Source organism: Pararge aegeria, chromosome 9 (assembly GCF_905163445.1).
Source record: "Pararge aegeria chromosome 9, ilParAegt1.1, whole genome shotgun sequence".
In the NCBI taxonomy this organism is placed as follows: Eukaryota; Metazoa; Arthropoda; class Insecta; order Lepidoptera; family Nymphalidae; genus Pararge; species Pararge aegeria.
Genome location: NC_053188.1, coordinates 14536974 through 14554346, shown reverse-complemented (window position 1 = coordinate 14554346; position 17373 = coordinate 14536974). Strand labels below are relative to the sequence as shown.

At 37.5% G+C, this 17373-nt stretch overlaps 1 protein-coding gene across 1 annotated transcript in view; it reads right to left on the bottom strand.

The window, feature by feature from the left end:
* The window catches only part of LOC120626268, a 302249-nt gene that overhangs the window by 153589 nt on the left and 131287 nt on the right, over positions 1-17373 (bottom strand). The window lies entirely within an intron of this gene.

Below are 17373 nucleotides of genomic sequence, written 5' to 3'. Positions count from 1 at the left end.
CAGCACGGCTAGCATGGGTAGGAGACAAATATCTCCCCGGGGATAGGATAAAAAATGCATCTTCTCCCACAGCTTTATCAACTCGCACAAGTGGAAATAATATCCAAATAATATATGTGTAATATATGTATAAACGGGGGTAAACTTTGTCTATTTCATGTTCCCGTGCTTTAGATGGTGGAAATTAATTATATCCCCTGTCTGGGGAACCCTTCTCATCATTGTGGGAGGAGAAGGGTTTTTGTGGGCCGGTAATGGGTTGATATCATGATACCATCATGATGATGATACAAGATTTTCCCTAGCTAATGAGCAATTCGTAGTAGATACTGAGGATAATGAACATGTCAAACAACTATTAAAATCAAACAACTATTCTGAGCCAAGACAAAGCACAGCAGTCCCACTGCTGGGCACAGGCCTCGTCTGTCGCAGGAGACACGGTTTTATATCGTATACCCACCACGCTGCTCAAATGCGGGTTGGTGGGCTAAATGTAATGTAATGTGTATTGGTAGCAGTAAATCCTTACTAATATTATAACTGCGAAAGTGTGGTTGCTTGTTTGTTTGTCCTTCCTTCACGTCTCAAGTAGGCAACCAATGAACTTGATTTTTGCTTAGTGTTAGTTGAAAGGACGGAGTAACATACGCTACTTCATATCCCAGGAAAACAAACGATTCCCACGGGATAAGTTAAATACCGCAATGAATGTTAATGGAGAACGCGGGCAACAGTATTTTCATAAACCCAAAACTATACCCGTGTAGCGATAATTTCAATTTGCCTTTATAACAAAACTAAACCAGTGAACCGAGCGAGCAAGTACAAACAAAAACCATTATATAACTTGAAACACATTAAACATTCGTTGAAATTGCTGGAGCAGTGCAGTTGCTATAGCTGCGTGCTCGTGGGCTGGCTCTGAGGTCAGGACGAGTCGGTGTTGCGGTGAAGCGAGAAGTGAGATCAGGTGAGGTAAGCTGAGGCGAGGAGAGGTGAGGTGAGGCGAGGCGAGGCAAGTCGTGCGGTGCACCTCACCTCTTGTTGCAGTGGCACCCGACAGATTCAATCAGTCGCCAACAACCGCAAACATGATTTTAGCGCGCTTCACTCCACTGCCTACGGAATACATACCACATACACCTACGGTAATGGTATTAAAATGCGCTTTTATGTTAAATCAATTATATCAAGTGCACAGGTACCTATTTTTTTTTGTTTTTGCTTGCACCCAAATTCAATACCTCATCATATCGACGCATTATCGACCCAGTACAGGGCACTGGTCTCCTCCAACAATAAAAAGGAGTTAAGGTCGAAGTTTGGAGTCTGGGCACACACCTTTGAGAATATTATGGAGTACTCTCACGTATGCAGGTTACCTCACGATGTTTTCCTTCACCGTTGAAGCAAGTGATATTTTGATTGCTTAAAACGCATAACTTTAAAAGTCAGAGGTGCGTACTGGGATTCGAACTCGGCCGCCGAAAGTGAAGTCGAAGTCCTAGCCACTGGGCTATCACCGCTCAATACCTATATAAATATAATTCCACTAATTCGCACTGGGCCAGCGTGGTGGACTACAGTAGTGAGCCGCAAATTGGTTGATATGATTTGTTAAAATTGAAGTTCTGTTCTTTTTAACGCCCGTAAATGTGATATTTCGCGTATTCTATTTTCGAAGGTAATTTAAAAATTTCATCAGTGTAATTTGAAATGTTTGAGAAAAATTATTTCTGCAAACTATAAAAATGTGAACGAACATAAAAAACCACTTCTTGTCTTGCACATGAGTTCGCAAAAGCAAATTATAAGTTCCCTAACGCCTTTCTCCGCAATTTCACTGAAGGCAACTTTTTACGAGCATCAATATAAGAGAAATATTTGTACGGAAGAGTGGACGGCGGAGTTTGGAGCAATCGCAGCCGAGCAAAAAGCAAACCCATTTTCCCGCGAGGGCAGGCGCTACATTCCCTGCAGCCACAGCAGCGTGGCGTGTTTTATTTTTTGCTTTTTATACGTGAAACCACGAATACCCCAAAAACCAGATTAGGGATACAGGTTAAGGTTTATGATATGGTTTATTATAATGATTCACGATGATTCAAAACTATGCCAATATAAAAAAAAGGTTTTGAAATGTATAAAAAGTAGTTTTTACATATTATTATGATAATAATAAAGTAACCCTAATAAACCTAATAAAAAAACTCCAATTTTAAAATTCTGTTTCTCCTTTCGATCAATCACTTAACTAACAGTCCAGTGCTGGAAGAAAGAACTCTCCGAATGGGAGTGTCTGCTCATAATTTTTTCGATAGATTCTCCTCTTTTTACCCTTTTTGTGAGGAATAGATAAATTCATTTTTTTAATTTTCTTTCAAGTATATCAATCATTTAACTCCATTTCAAATTTCAAGTTAAAGCCTTTTATCGTCCTTTTTACTATTTTGGTAACATAACCCTAAAAAGGGACTAACAGAAGAAACTAACTGACAATTTAGGCTCGACCCGGGAATAGATTCCATGACCTTTTGAAACCTCCATACAGACAGTGGCGAGCATTGCATATATGCAAATAAGCAGTGCACACTCTACCCTCAGAGTCAGCCTTCTGATAGGAACGTTAAAGTTTTGTAATTAAAAATGCACTAAGTAAAAAATATATTAAATGCCATCCAGTTATGAGCGGCCACTACGTACGTATATATTTATTCAATTAGCATTAGAAAGATAGTATTCAACAAATCAATCGACGTACTTACCTAAAATCTAAATTTTTATTGTACTTTAAGTTTGTGCTCAACACCTTGTGGATACCCTGGGTCCAAGGGCTATGCGCGCCACTGCATATATAACAAGTGTTCCAGTTAATTTATAAAGTGGGTAAATAATTAAACTTTTAATAACTATAAATTCATATTTGCTAGTTATTTATGTTCATGACATTGCGTGTAGGTATTTTGATATAAATACGACTGCATTATCGATACACTGCAGTCCTACATGGGCTCGAACGATGCAGAGATACCTCTCGGTGTCTCTGTCGTTTATCACAAGCTATCTACAACAATGAACACACCATGAGAACAGGACCAATGAGGCATTCCTCAGATATACAAAACACGATAAACTGTGTTCACAATTCAATCGGAAATGTATAATTTATCAAAAGACACCCTTAGACACTTCAGGGTCAATAGATTCGTCGACGACGCAGTGATTTATCAAAGCAACAATCACTCAGCAGGGGACGAATTTCATTTGCTTATAAAAGGTAATATTACTAAGAGCAACGTTCCGTTTTGCGCTACCCCTTTTATTGTGGAAATCACATTTTGCAGCGGCTGACTCGAGCAGATGGCCTTTGCCCCATCGCGTACTGTGCCGAAATGACACCAAGCTTCTTGGACACAATGGTCTTAACTAAATAAACGAGTCTGAGAATAGTACTGTGCTTTTTCACAAGGAAGACAATGAAAGGGACTGCAGCTATAAGTGATTTATGTCTCCTGAGATCATTTAGGTACATAAGTACAACCTCGGGGGAGACAAGTTCGAGTCCCGGCATGGAACTCTAATATTTTATAGTTATATGCGTCTTAAGCAAATAAATAACACTTGATTTAACTGTGAAGGAAAACATCGTGAAAAACCCTGCATGTCTGAAAGTTGCATGGTGGACTACAGCCTAAACCGTTCCTATTGTGGGAGATGATGATTAGTACAACACAATTCCGCACTCAAAAAATATGTATTGTGTAACATGAAACCAAATCTCTTCTTTTAGCCTACGTAAACTAACAGAACGGAATGATTTTTTGGTTTGTCGATCGAACTAACAGTACCTACAACAGGACGGTAAAGAGGATATTTCCAGACTTGTCAAATTAGTTTAGTTTGTATAAATATGTAAAACAGAATAGGCAATATTAAATACACCCTCAATCGAAGAGTCGATTCTGAGTATTTAAATACTTTAATGACATAGTAAAATGGTTCAAGTTCACCTTGTGCTGGACATAATATTTGCCCTCACTTCTAGAGGCAGCGCTCCCAGCGGTACGTTTGTGTACTAAAAATCTATATTAATACATAAACGAATTTGATATCAGGAACATTAGGTAAATTTTATTTTGGCGTTGTTCTTAATAGTGAAATTCATTAATCACCGTTTGCAAGACGGGTATTAATGAACAGCTGAATGAATGGCGGTTGGACATCGTATACGTGGTGCTGGGACACTATACGGTGAATCTATACTTATAATAAAACTGTAACTGAAAGATTTCTGTACATTTAATATATTTTGAACATTTTGACCGGGGGATGTTTTATAATACTGAGTCCAAAACAGATTTTTATTTAATTTTTGTCTGTCTGTCTGTCTGTCCGGGCATCACGTGAAAACGGATTCAAATAAAACTTGGTATAGTGGTAGTTGATATTCCGGGTCAACATATAGGCTACTTTTTATCCCGATAAACAATAAGTTTCCTCCGGGAAATGGGATGAAAGCTTTTGTCAATTTTACTTAATATCTCTGTTAAATTTGCACCGATTTTAATCATTCTTTTTTTATTTGAAAGTGTATACTATCAAGCATGTTTGGTCTTATTTTAATAAGGATCTGATAAATATTGTCGGAGATAAAGGACATAACTCTTCAAACATAACAGCGAGTCGCAAGGTATATGGGACAACGATCGAATGCATGCGTACCATCCTACTAATATAATAAATGCGAAAGTTTGTAAGGATGGATTTATGGATTTATGTATGTATGTATGTATGTATCAACTAAAATACCACGTAAAATAATAGTAGGTACTTAGCTACCCACGATGATTATGATGTTAGCATTAGATATGTTCTAGCTTCTCGATTGACTCATACGCTGACGAAGTCGCGGGGGTCCGCTAGTCATGAATAAATAAGGCTAACACTCCGGAAAAGCTTTAACTTTGATCGTACTTTCGTTAGTTCGCAGTTATAAAGAAGTACGTTGATTACAAGTTTTCAAGTAGTATTTTAAGACGTATGCCGTGTGGTGACGGCAGATCAGAATACAGATGTCATCACCCCTCCTCGCGCGGGTGTCGTACGTGGCGACTAAGCGAATATATCAACCGGTTAAGTTTTTTGTGGGCTTCTTTTTAGACCAGGGCGTGTTTGGAACCCTCGTAGCTTTAGTTTTAAGTTGACGAATTTAGTTATCGCCATCAACTCACTTCTATGTCATATTTTACATGTAATGTACGCATCAAAAGTGCCATCCATGTGCCTATTTGAATAAAGAAGTATTTGACTTTGACTTTAACGAGGAACGTACAGCAGTTTTGAGCTACTACTACCATCTACTATCTATTTTATGTAAATTATGTATTAAAATCTACTTCATATATGCATATTATGTATATTAAATTATATGACGTATATGCATTTAAATTATGTATGTATTTGTATCTATATATTTTGGTATTCATGTATATATTAGAACACTCTTGGCACTATCCCGTTCTCATGCTGTAAGTCATGTCTACAAAGGTTGCCTGTAACCGATCGCTTGCAGCAATACAGGCCGCCTTTGCATGTCTACATTGTGTTTCAATGTAAGCTTCTTACTGTTTCTCTTCCTTTATGTAATGCAAGCAATAAAGCTTTTTTTCTTCTTCTACTGCGATCACCAACCTATCTGCCACTGGTGTGCACAAGGTTTTTGACTGGGGAAGGCAGAAAATAGGAAGATGGCATCAAATGGGTAAATCCTCCTCTTACACGAGCTTTATAAATATTCCTGGGTAGGCAGTGCTTTTGTGCATGTATGAAGTGCACTCCACTGCTATCTGCCCAGCGTGTTCATTATAGGCAAACCCTCCCGTTTGGGAAGGCCTTTAGTCCGGCAGTGGACTTTTGATGATGTGATGAAGAAAAAGATACATTTTTAGAATCTTCTTAATCTGCTAAGGAAAACCAGTCAATATTTACGTTGGTCTCCCAGTGCAACTCTCATAATTTTATTAATATAAGAAAAGGACGTAGCACTATTTACTTTTTCCTCACGCCTTTGGGAAAAACTGGCATGAAATATAATTCTCACGCTCAAAAATATTTTTAAACGTAACAAGAAATATGCTTAGGGAGATAGACCAAATTCTAGAATATTTTTTCTCTGCATCTGATTTATGCTCTCATAAACTTTAAGCGAGGGTACCCCTTATTTAGAAGCTTTTATCCTCATACATATTTTTGTACATGCTTTACCTTTTAGTGGATGTATGAGTAATACGACCATAGCTTACGTTGGCATGTTTATTACCGACTTGAACGACGGAAGAAGGAATTCAAATTCTTCCCCAAAGTATTCTTCTCCAAATTCTTCCCCAAAGTATGTGTATTATTCCAGTACCTAAGATACCTTCGTTCTCAAATCCAAATTAAAATTCAAAATTCATTTATTTTAAGTTATAAGCACCTAGTTTTTAAAGAACTTTTGGGACGTGAAGTCAGTCTCTGTTTGTAGTGACTATACCACCGGTTCGAAAGGAAGATTCTACTGAGAAGAGCCGGCAAGAAACTCAGGAGTTTGCTATTTTCCAACATCATTTTATAGTTTAACAATCTTTAGAACTTTTCTGTTTTGTGAGTAAATTTACATTAAAATACGTGCTTTAATAGTAAATGTCGTGGTTTTTTATGTATATTAAATTTAAAAAAACCACGGCAGATGTTTAATAGTGGCTACATTTAAAAACATAATTGGGCTGTCTCATTTGATTATAATTCGTTTAACCAAAATGGCGCTTTTGGTGTATCCTATATAAACCGTGCATGTACATAACCGTGCAGGACAAAAAGTAGCAAAGTAGTAAAGTGTTTGTACGAGCGATAATTTGTTGCTGCGTGAAAGAAGGAGACACTAACATACCAGCAAAAACACAACACATCCACATTTTTTCCACTAAGCGGGATATGAAAATAATAATAATAATAAGGTTATTTCAATAAGCAGTTAATTAAAAATAATACAAAATAAGGCGAACATAATGTATGCGTATGTGGGTGTGGGTGTTATTTTTCTCTCTTTTCTTACATTTATATTAATACATCAATAAGAAAAAAATCAATACAATTTATGTACTGAAAATATTACATATGAGTGTGCGCGTGTGTGTTTATGAATGTGAATGAGGGTGTGTAAGAAAAAAAACAATATAGCAGTAATAACACCGCTTATTCCTTGTCGTCCCACCAACTCGTTCCACCAGTGGCAGAAGGAATTCGTTGTACCACTGAGTCGATAATGCTCACACTTTTATCTTTATATATATGAATTTCTTGTGTGCGTGGGTATAGTAACATACACACGCATACATGTGAACTGCTCCTTGACGGCTGGACCGATTTGAATGAATTTTTTGGTATACGTTTGGGTGGCACTCTGTGTGGTTTAGATTCACAAATCAGCCCGACAGATGGCGCAGTGGTCCGCTAGTATCTCAGTAAAAAATTGACTAAAATTAGCAAGGGCGCTTTAATAACGTTGAAATAAGAATTTCACGGTGCATTTTTTTCAAGTAACGCTAGCACGCCGGGTCGTACGCTTTCACTGAGAGCACATTCTTGAACTTATTTCACTTCTGCGAAATAATTATGCTGCAATTTTTCGTGTTTTCTTTTTTAGAAAATATTTAGCTGGAAGCAAGAGTTAAGATTGCATTATGGCTTAGTATATTGAGTGCAAGAACCTGTCCAACATTATAGCCAACACCAATAGTCTATAATGGTCCAATGGTGGACAAAACCTCTCCCAGGGCAGATGGGTTGGTGATTAGCATAGAGGACGCTGCGGCCCGATCTACGTTATGGCGACAGCCGACTGGCGCAGTAGGCAGCGACCATGCTTTCTGGGTCAAAGGCCGTGGGTTCGATTCCCACAACTTTAAAATGTTTGTGTGATGAACATTAATGTTTTTCAGTGTCTGGGTGTTTATCTGTATATAATAAGTATTTCAAAATATTCATCAGTCATCTTAGAACGCTTGGTATGCTTACTTTAAGGCTAGTTGACAATGTGTGTATTGTCGTTGTATATATTTATTTATTATTATTTATATATAACCTTAGTCACCTCGTACGACACCCGCAGGAGAAGACAACTACACAACAAACACAACGTGTAGTGTAAAGGTGTAGTGACAACTGTAATCTGATCTGCTTTCATCACACGAGACTGATATAGACATCTCATCAGAATATGAACAAAGTAGACAGAAACTACGCCGTTAAGAACGTTCAGAACTTCAGACCGAATGCACAGCAATGCTACTTGATGAAATTAGCAAAGAACTTTACCGGACGAGCTTTGTCACATAGAAATCAACTACTGCTATTTAAAACTCTACTACTACTTCATAAAGTTCTACTATTACAATGGGTAACTTATGAAGTTTCGATGGTTGTCGCAGGCCGATGAACATTAAAAGCGTGTCACTATTGGTCGGCGTTGGCCACGAATTCGGTGACATCAGTCATAAAAATTGATTCATATGCGTAACAGATTGCCGATGTCATTAAAATGCATTATCGAAACGAGTGAGAGATATTGATCAAGCATACTGGCGCCTCTAGTAGGGTTGTCACTTTTCGAATCCTTACTTATTTTTTTCCACTTTATCAGGAGAACAAATATTTCATACAACTAATAGGTATTAGCATAATTTGGTAAGCAGCGTCAGTTCTTTGTCAGCGGGGCGGCTAATAAACTATTGCACATACCCACACAGAAATTATGTTAAGGAAGGCGAGGCCGCTGTTCCGTTCGTATAAAATGCGAAAGTTTGTTTGAACTTTCATAACATCCTTTTGGGCCTCATAAGAAGGCTCAGAATCACTCAGCGGGCCATGGAGAGAGCAATGTTGGGAGTATCTCTACGTGATCAAATCAGGAATGAGAAGAACCAGAGTTACCGACATACCTCTTCTTCTTCTTCTTCGTCGTTAACTTCATTGCTGAAGGTCGTGTCCGGATTCATGTTCCTTCTTAGCGATTTTTACTACTTCTATCCTGTTCTATCCTCGGCCTTTTTGATAGCTTTTGTGATAGGGAGGCCTGTGAGCGACTTTAGCTGGTCAGACCAGCGACGAGGTGATCGGCCACGTGGTCTTTTACCCTTATCCTTACCTACAAGTATTAACTTATCCATATTACTGGGCAGGCGTCGACATAGCACAGCGAGTCGCAAAGCTGAAGTGGAAATGGGCGGGGCACATAGCTCCAAAGTGAAACGCAACGCGCAACGCAGCGTTGGTCGGCCCCCAACGAGGAGAACAGACCACATCAAACGAGTCGCTGGGAGCCGCTGGAAGCAAGCGGCCCAGAACCGTGGATTTTGGAACTCCCTACAAAAGACCTATGTCCAGCAGTGGGCTTCAATCGGTTGATGTGATGATGATGATGATGAATGTCATTACTAAGCAACCAATCATCTTTATTTTTGGCATAGACTTAGTTGCAAGGACGGAGTAACATAGGCTACTTTACATTTCAGGAAAAGGAACGGTTTACACGGGATTTGTAAAAATACCGTTATAAACGCGGATCAAGAACGCGGGCGACAGCTAGTTAAAAATAATTTGATAAAACCAATTTTAAATTTGTTTTACGTATCAGTTTTTTGTTATGAAACTCTCATTTAGACCACCTTAACTTTCAGAAAAATGGCGCTGTACAGTTCAGCCCCGTGCCCTGATGTTAAGACGTCGCGTCGGTGCCGGTTATAATATCTAACAAATAACTCCAAAATATATGTATAAAATTGTGTCTTTAGTTTTCCTAATAATAAGGTTGCTTGGTAGAGATCGTTACTTAGTGATATTATATTATCTTACTTAGCCTTTAGTATCCTACTACTTGAAGAGTCTGTTTTTTTTTATTTTCTTAACATGTGGATTACGATAATAATACGAAGCGACATCTAACTGAATTTACGATCAGATCAGTTTGCCTAGCCTATTCGTGGGTATCTAAAGGTAAAAATAAACCACAAACTATTATGTATTAAATTAAATATTTATTTTTTAACCTAAAATAAACGTCTTCGAAACCACCGCAGCGAGGCACAGTTCCTAAGATCCTGGCATCATTGCCTCTTTGGATGGCCATACTAATTCTTTGGCCAGAAAATATAACGATAAACTGTTTTTTTTTGGTTTGCCGACAACTCGCACCAGTAGTACGATAAGCCAAGTAAGTCAATAACTGAGAGAAGAAAAATCACAAATTTCATATGATAAAGTGCCAAATCTGTAAAATAGTGACGCCCTTCAATTTCCACTCGTCGCTAACCCTCCTCAAGATTTCGCAGACTGGTAAACAACGCCGCGTCGCGGAGACAGTGTCGCCGGCAAATAATTTATATAGTTTTTGTAGGTTTTTATAGACTAGCGGACAAGCGACAAACATAATTTCTATTATATGCTTTCAGTTGTATATGGGATATCGATATAACTTGTGATTTACTGTCTGGGAAGTGTTGGATATTGGATAGAACTTTAGAAGCAGGCGTTACTTCGCGGAAATCCATAATATATTATGAAAATTAAGCATAATTTTACTATACTTCGCGAACAGCAGGAGAATCTGTATGGTGTAATTTATAATGACTTCAATCCGTATACTCCACACCAAACAGATCCGAAGAAACCGGAGCATCCTCAGGAGATGTCGACTTTACAATAAATAATTGTTGAAACTTAACAATTGGAAGGGCATTGACAAAAGTAATTAGACTAATAAATAATCGTCAATAGCGTGACATGACCGGATAAGATTTTAGTATCATCGTCATTATCAACCCATTATGACGGCCGACTGGCGCAGTGGGCAGGGACCCTGCTTTCTGAGTCCAAGGCCGTGGGTTCGATTCCCACAACTGGAAAATGTTTGTGTGATGAGCATTAAGTGTTTTTCAGTGTCTGGGTGTTTATATGTATTTTCTAAGTATTTATGTATATATAATTCATAAAAATATTCATCAGTCATCTTAGTACCCATAACACAAGCTACGCTTACTTTGGGGCTAGGTGGCGATGTGTGTATTGTCGTAGTATATTTATTTATTTATTTATTTATTTATTGGCCCACTCCAGGGCATGGGTCTCCTAGGGTTTAGACCGTAGTCCACCATGCAATTGAGGATTGATAGACTTGAGAGATTATGGCTCGTATTTCTTTTAAGTTTTTCCCTGTTAAAAGCAAGTGATATTTAATTGCTTAGAACGCACATAAATTAGAAAAGTTAGTTGGAACAGACTTTAACCGCCTCATCGATAAGATTTTAGTGCAGTAGAAGAGGTGAAAGCCCAGTGGGTAAGAGCTTGACTTTACTTTCGTGAAGCTGAGTACGAATCCCAGCACGCACCTCCATCTTTTCTAAGTTATGTGCGTTTTAAGTAAGTAAAATGTCACTTGCTTCAACGGTGAAGGAAACCTGCATGCCTGAGAGTTCTACATAACGGTTTGAAAGGTGTGTGGAGTCCACCAATCCGCACTGGGCCGTGGTCTAAGACCTTAAACCCTTCTCATTGTGGAAGCAGACCCGTATCCTTTAGTGGGTAATGGGTTGAAATGACGATGATGATGTCTTAACTAAGATTATATTTATACTAGTGTTTTTAACTACACTGGAACTAAAACTAAAAAACAACAAAATACTCAGTAAAGTCTAAATATTATACAGTTTTTTTTTTATTTCAAACTGAAATTGTAATTCAAAAATTACTTAACAGTGATTTTCGTAATTTTTTTTCTATCATAGAAATTTTACTGAATCTTGTAAAACAGATAACATTTTAGTCATAAATATGATCAGGTAACATATATTTTTTTGCTGTGAAGAACTACATAGATTATTTGTAGTTTAAGTTCTGACAACCTCAATTTAGCACACATACAGTACGTTCCTTAAGCCCACCTACCTGCCTACCTCGCATTAGAGCAGCGTGGTGGAGTTAGGCTCTATTGCTCTATCTTATATGGAACAGGAGCCTAATGGTACACTAATTTGTGACGGCTTCTGTCTCGGAGAGTACGTTAAGCCAGACTCGGTCGATATATATATATATTTATATATGGTTAATGATCGCCGAACCTCATTGAGGCAATGTTTATAAATCGTGCTATTTACAAACATTGCTTTTATTTAATTTGCTTGACTGGCATTTCCAGAGTATAGCGCTTTCTAACAAATAACTTTAATCTCCTATTAAACCTCTTTGAAGTTGTAATTTTTACATCTTGCAACTTTAATTGTCAACCTCAATTCATATAATTTTTATGTATGTTACTAACTTGAAAGTGTCGCAAATCTTACTTACAAATTCCCACTCCCTAATATAAACTTCAAGGGGTAAAGTTTTAAAAAGTTTTATCCCCAATTGCCTTCCCCATACATTGGGCTATTAACTAAAAAAAAGATGATTTCAAATGCGACTGCTAGTTCCATAAATTGTCGCGATTGAACTAAAGATATCTTTAGCTTTAATATTAGTAAAGATATATTAAGACATAGATAGATAGAAACATATATAGATATGATATTATTTCAGACGGATTAAACTAAATTGACTACAATATACGTTTATTGAAATAATTGGTCACAAACGTGTTAGGCGGCAAAAGTTGAGTACACAGGTAGTGGTGGCCAGTAGGTGGGTAAGTTAAATATTGATAGCATACAGCGTACGTCGAACTAGCTTGTAAAATGTAAACAATGCCGCGGGGACACAACTCTGTCGGAGCTGGATGTGCAGTTGGTTTTATTTCAAAAATAGCAGTCATGTTCTGGGAAACTTTATTCACATGACTGTAGTCCTAACTTTGACAACGTCGAGTGTAAACTGGAATAAAGGTTAAAACAAAAAATGATTTTTTTTTTTATTCATTTAGGTTTAACACAGGAACCTACTAGTAGTAGTTGAGCTTTTTGTGACACAGCTTGAGGAAGTACTGCGTCCAGACAGCATGGCTGTATTACGGTCAGAAACGTGTGGTTGAAAAAATAAAAACTTCCGCCTGAGATTGATGGAGAGAAGGCTCTGTAGGATGCGTTCCTTGCATGTCCTGCGAAGTTTTGCCCAGTTAATAGAAGATTTGCTTGGGCCGTATATTGTCCGATTATAACTACAAAAAACCTTGTTTTTATAAAATGCAAAGAGAGTTCTGCATGCTTGGTGACAGATTCTTTACGTAAGATTACAAAACGATCACGTATAAGTTAACCACGATTTGCTTGGAATCGAGACGCCATCTACTGTAACTAGGTACTCTGTATATGTTTTTGAATACTTATAATGATCTGTTTTTGTTAGCAGGATATATAAGCATTCCATCCGTTCTGGCTTGAAATAATCGTGTCGTAGTCGAAGCCAGTAAATGCCATCGAAAGCCCTCCCATTATATTTAACAATCAAAGTAATTTGGGTTTCGATGTATTTATAATGATTTATTTCGCCACAGTGTTATTAATATTCTACAAAGCCGAACAATTTATTTCTGTTGATAAAGCTTAAATGCTAATTTAAGTTTAATTTATTTAAATGGCAACATGAACGATAAGTTACGTGTGTTCATACAATTATTTTTTTAGAGTTTCTTTGTGTTCATCATAGGGACCTAAATTACAGAAACTGTAGCAAGCGAGCGGAAGACGCACCTAAATGCATGTTGCCCAAATTCCTATAGATATATGCACTGCGCCCACTGCGTAGTATTTAAAGGAAGTGAAAAATGTTCGACACTAAAACATTGTATGAAATCTAGCATAACGGACCTATGATAAAAAGAGGGCGACAGGAAGTACACATAGGTTGATAAGGTAGACTAAGGACGTGCAATAGAGATCCCGGAAGCGTGGTGCAATATTTCGCTGGTGCCTATTTATAAAAACAAAGGTGATATACAGGAATATAACTGCTATCGCGGAATATCATTAATCGTAGTAGGAAGATTTGTGAGAGTATCATGGCAAGAAGAATGAGAAGAGAGTGAGGGAGAATTCAGTTTTGGTTTATGCAAGCAATATTTGCACTCCACTTGTAACCGGGTAACTAGTGGAGAACAAAAATTCAAAAATTGTTATGTAGAACAGAACAAACAACAGAAAACAAACAAGAGAACACCTTACGTGAAAAACAATTCGTAAAATTAAAACCGCGTAATAAATATTTGGTTCTCAAAAGAATGCGTGAGCGTTTGTTATATTCGCAAACAGAACAGTTAAATGAGTATGAAAAAACTAATTACTAAGTTGCGCTCGCGAAGGAATAAATGGTTCGCGAATTAATGAACTTGTGTGACAAAGAAAAAATAATCGCACAAAGAATGCTCGCTAATCGAATACTCCGTGTACCGATGAGTACACGGATGTTATACTCCTTTAAATGCTCATCATCGCAAATTATTAATTATCATCGTTTTCACACTATTAATACCCTGCTACTAGCCATAAGCTAATCTTTGATATAGAGTTGTATTAATAGTTCCAACTCACCAATACTTCTTCAATGTGGATTGTTGGTACCAGTGGCATGCATACAGGGTATGCACAGGTTATGCAGATGATATTAAGTGTAGGAAGTCCACAGTACGAGTTATAAACACTTAAGGATAGGCCATTTATATCTAGTACAATAGCTGCTCTTAAGTTTTAAATATATCTAGCTGCAGATTTTCTCCATATTATATCAGCTGCATACCGTACCCTGCACGCCACTGCATACAGTGTACGCACTAAACGGGCAGATGATATGAAATGGTAAAAATCTCGAGTAAGAGTTATAAAAACTTAATGGTTGGCTTTTATAACTTAACGGTGGGTATTGTACCCACCGTTAAGTTTTTTATAACTCGTACTAGAGATTTTGTTCCATTTTACTAGTGTTGTTTTTTACTGGTAGTTCAAGCCACCAGTAAAAAACAACACTAGTAAAATGGAACATTGTTTACTGGTGATGATAGCTGACTCGTGATAAGAATAGTAAAGCCAAACAACCCGCGTTGGGTGTCTAAACATTTGATACCTCTCTCCTCTAAAAGAGGAGTAGATCTAACCAGTAGAGGGCTATATCTTTATGTAATTACTAGCTGTTGCCCGCGACTTCGTCTGCGTTTGATTTTGTTTTTTGATGTGGCATTAAATTTAATTGGAGATCTAAAAAAAATAAAGTATTCAGTATCGCTAAACCTTAAATGAGAGGTTTCCTGCTGTCCGCTGAGGAGTTCTGTCCTCTATCTCCAACCACAGTTTGGGCAAAATTAAACACATATTATAACCTCTATAGTACAAAAATAATTATTTCAATGGGTTATAATTTGTCGGAGTTATGGTGTAAAATCTTCAAACACTCATCCCCTCTCCCAAAGGAACCGAGCTTAATGTCGGGATAAAAAGTATCGTATATTACTTCTAACACTTCCAAGAATATGTGTACAAAGTTTCATGAGGATCGGTTAAGTAGTTTTTGCGTGAAAGCGTAACAGACAAACATACATTCACATTTATAATATTAGTAGGGATAGGGATTATTGAGCCAAACAGCTAGCCCACCTGATGGTGGTGGAATTATATTATACAAACCCCTCATTTAAGGCTTAGCTATACTGAATACTTTTAATTTTTTTTAGACTTACAACTAAATTGAATGCATGAAATCAAAAAATTAAATCAAACGCAGACGAAGTCGCGGGCAACAGCTAGTTACTATATGAAAAAGGTACGTATTATAAAATGACGTATGTGTTTTCAGGTTACATAAAGCAGCCCTACAGCTAGCGCGATCTCGGAGTTACGTGAAATTAGATATAGCTAGAACCTCATCGCGAATTCATAACATTGCGTGGGTAATGCATATTACTTGTTGTGCCACCTGACATACACAAAATAGCATTTGCTTCCACACTGACACTGCTCCCGCTTTCTATGTGTAACTTCGAATCTTATACTAATATATAAAGCTGAAGCTTGTTTGTTTGTTTACTTGAATATAATGATCGATGATCTCAGGAACTACTGGTCCGATTTGAAAAATTCTTTTAGTGTTGGATAGCCCATTTATCGAGGTAGTCTATAGGTTAGCTGCTTTATATATATAATATATATCTTCACGCTAAGATCACTAGGAGCTTAGCACTAATTAAGAAAGTTTAAAAATCGAGGTTTTTATTCCTTTTGAGAGCATCCGCTGCGTTCGCTGCCTAAACGGTTAAAGTAACGATAAAATCATGTATAACAAAGTTGTTCCATTTTAAAGTTCCAAAACGTAGTCCGCGACAGCATATGTCTATATTTTTAGGTTGACTTGTGGGTCGCGAGGGACCGCCAGTAAGATATACTAGTTCTGCACAAAGACATGTGATCTTCATATCACTGGAACTTACCTATCATACTTTAAGGTATTGTTTTTAATAGTAATAATACACGGACGAAGCGGCCCACCTCGTGGTAATGAGTAAACAATCACACATAAACAAAGCAGTTCTTCACACGGCATACAAGAAACGATTTCTACAAAGTACCGACCTGTGTCCATCGACTTTGGACTTGACATTTTATCGGCAACCACGACTTCCTGACCGGAACGCAACATTGCAATAATGCTGCTTGTCGGCAAAAATAAGCATGGCGGCACTACTTTCCCGGACGAGCTATATACATATGTATATATATATATATATATCAATAATTTCTTGAAATGTACAAGTAGGTTTGTATTTCTTAATCCATAGACAAAGAAAAAACCCCGAATGTCTATAAAGAGTATGTACATTATTCATCCAGCTAAGCCCTTTCATTTGATACGCATGTTGCGGGCGTGGTGAAAAAAAATTCAAATGCGCCATTTTGTGACGGCGGCCATCTTGGACTGATTCTCATAGTTTAGACCACTCCCGACTAATTAACCTTCCAAATGAAAAAAAACTAAATCAAAACCGGTTCATCCGTTTGTCGGCTATGATGCCACAGATAGACAGACACACAGACACGTCAAACTTATACCACCCCATCGTTTTTGCGTCGGGGATTAAAAAGACACTTAGAGCAAAGATACACGCTCGCTCTTCCTGTAACTATTTAATAACTGAAATAGCGGGTAAAAGAAACCGTAACCTACTGTTAACGTTATTCTTTTGTGTTCAACATTTGTACGGATTGTGTAAACAAACAGTTATTTCGCAATTCCTCCCGCGGATGCTCTTAGGTTTCATATTTACGCCACTAAAAATATTCCTTTGAGGATGTTTATTGTACGTTTACGTTTGAACTGTAATTGTACGCCCTTTAAGGCTTCGCTATTCCGTAACATATAGGT